General features: G+C 40.7%; 1 pseudogene; it reads right to left on the bottom strand.

Moving 5' to 3' along the window:
* Positions 1-332: 332 nt before the first annotated feature.
* LOC121483954 lies at positions 333-2110 on the bottom strand (annotated as a pseudogene).
* Between the last annotated feature and the right edge of the window lie 669 nt (positions 2111-2779).

The following is a 2779-nucleotide window of genomic DNA, read 5'->3' as shown; positions in this document are numbered from 1 at the left end:
GTATTGAGATGTATTTCCTTCTTGGGACCTCTTTGCTGTATCCCAAATTTTTTGAATGGTTGTATCTGCATTTTCATTAGTTTCCCTGAATCCATAGATTCTTCTCTAATTTCCTGGTTGACCCATTCATCTTTTAGTAGGATGCTCTTTAACCTCCATGTGTTTGAATTTCTTCCAAATTTCTTCTTATGACTGAGTTCTAGTTTCAAAGCATTGTGGTCTGAAAATATGCAGGGGGGCAATCCTATCTTTTGGTATCGGTTGAGACCTCATTTGTGACCTAGTGTGTGGTCTATTCTGGAGAAAGTTCCATGTGCACTTGGGAAGAATGTGTATTCAGTTGTGTTCAGTTAGAAAGTTCTGTAAACATCTGTGAAATCCATCTGGTCCAGTGTATAATTTAAGGCCCTTGTTTCTTTGGTGATGTCATGCTTAGAAGATCTGATATTTACTGACAAGTACTGTGTTGAAGTCTCCTACGATTAGTGTATTATTTTATTTTTTTCTTCCTCTACTTATTGAATTAAAATTTATTTGAAAAGGTAAAGTTTATATATCCTTTGAAAAAATAAGAAGTCAAAAATTTTAGAATTAAGTAATAAGTGTTCAACATTATAAAGCCATATATAACAGTAATGAAAGCAGTGGTGATGTTTACCCTGATAAAAATATCACAGAATTCAAATCACAACTTGGATTCTCAATGATTCAAGTGTCTTATCTTACACAATAAGAGTATGGTCAATTTTAAGGTAAACTTCCTCCAGATGTGCTATCCTCAAGTCCTCTAATCTTGTGGTCCATCAGCTCACACAATGGGATAGCTGGTTGCTGTGGCAATTCTACAATGGTTGTTCTGGTCTTAGGCCATTTTTATATAGCCATTCCAGCCCCATTCTGGACCCCAACTGTTCTTGATAATCCAAAACTTATTATTTGAATCTGTTCCTTCAAAGCCATAGCCAGCCACCAGAACACCATGATCTAGATCTTTGCTGCTGCAGTCTGGATCAAAATAAATGCCTGACTTGTAGCCCTGGAAATGCCTGCATCAGTAGCAACAGAGATGGGCCCTAGAGTTGCCACTGCCTTCATTAGGGTCTTTTCCCATTGAGGGAGGTCCATGAAGCCAGTGTCATTAGCAGCAGAACACTCAGTCTTGTCGTTACAGGTCTCTATGTCCTTTCCAAGATATGGATAAGATTCCTCTGAATCCAGGCCTCCATTGTCTTTAACATGATGAAAGGCGTTATCCATCAGGCCACCACTGCAGCCCTCATTGCCTTGAGCCTTAGAGCAGTCCACCAGGTTCTGCTCACTCAGTGGCACAAGTTTGCCTGTTTTCCGGAACATCTGTCTTTTGAGGGCACCAGTTGCACTAAAAGTCCAACAAGAACCACACTGACCCTGATTCTGCACAGGAGTTACGTAGCCTTTCTCTCTCCAGTCCACAGATTTGGGGATCTCAGCAAAGATAGGTTCTTGGAACACTTTCCCTTTCTTGTGCTTCTGGTTTGGAAAGTCATTCATCACCTGCCTGAATTCTTCATTGGTCATGTCACCAAAGGTATTCATCGCCATTGTGAAGCCATGTTTCCCTTGGCTATATTCTCCATTATGCAGTTCAATCATTTTCATATTCTCCCACACTGCTCTCCTCTATCCTTCTTCATTCATGCCATATAATCTGTGCATTGCCTTCCACTGGTACCATTGTGCATTTAAGCTTTGATCGAGTTTTGGAGCTGCTGAGGCTATTCACAAGCAAAGGGCAGACAAGAAGAGTGAACAATTCATGTTTCAAAAACCTGCGGCATCCACAGCTGCGCAGGTGCACCCCACGGATCGCCAAGGCCCACGAGTCTAGTGTATTATTTTCTAAGTATCTCTTTACTTTGGTTATTAATTGCTATACTTGGCATTATTAATTGATATACTTGACATCTCCCACATTAAGAGCATACATATTCATGATTGGTAAGTCTTCTTGCTGGATTGATCCTTTAAGTATGATATAGTGTCTGTCTTCATCTCTTACTACAGTCTTTGAGATAAACTTTAATTGGTCTGATTTGAGGATTGCTACCCCAGCTTTCCTTTGAGGAGCATCTGAATGGTAGATGGTTTTCCACTCCTTCATTTACAGGCTGGAAGTGTCCTTAGGTCTAAAATGAGTCTTTTGTAAGACAGCAAATAGATGGGACTTTCTTTTTTATCCAGTCTGATACCCTGTGTCTTTTGATGGGATCATTTAGCCCATTCACATTCAGAGTAACTATTGAAAGATATGAATTTATAGTGTTATCGTAATACCTATTCTGTCCCTGTTTTTGTGGATTATTTCCTTGAACTCCCTCTTTCTTCTACAGGGTCCCCTTTAATATTTATTGTAGAGATGGTTTGGTGGTCACATAGTCTTTCAGTTTCTGCCTATTCTGGAAGCTCTTTTTCTCTCCTATTCTGAATGGAAGTCTTCTTATTTAGGACCGTGAATATATCCTGCCAGCCCTTTCTGGCCTGACCGGTCTCTGTGGAGAGGTCTGCTGTTAATCTGGTATTTCTCCCCATATAAATTAAGAATCTCTTGTCTCATGCTGCATTAAGAACTTTCTCTTAAATGTGTGGGAAATATCAGAAAGGGAGACAGAACATAAAGACTCCTAACTCTAGGAAATGAACTAGGGGTGGTGGAAGGGGAGGAGGGTGGGGGGGTGGGGGTGAATGGGTGATGGGCACTGAGGGGGGCACTTGACGGGATGAGCACTGGGTGTTATTCTGT

The sequence above is a fragment of the Vulpes lagopus genome, unplaced genomic scaffold, assembly GCF_018345385.1.
Source record: "Vulpes lagopus strain Blue_001 unplaced genomic scaffold, ASM1834538v1 ctg939, whole genome shotgun sequence".
In the NCBI taxonomy this organism is placed as follows: Eukaryota; Metazoa; Chordata; class Mammalia; order Carnivora; family Canidae; genus Vulpes; species Vulpes lagopus.
Note: the sequence above shows the minus strand (reverse complement) of the source record. Positions and strands in the feature narration are given on the sequence as shown.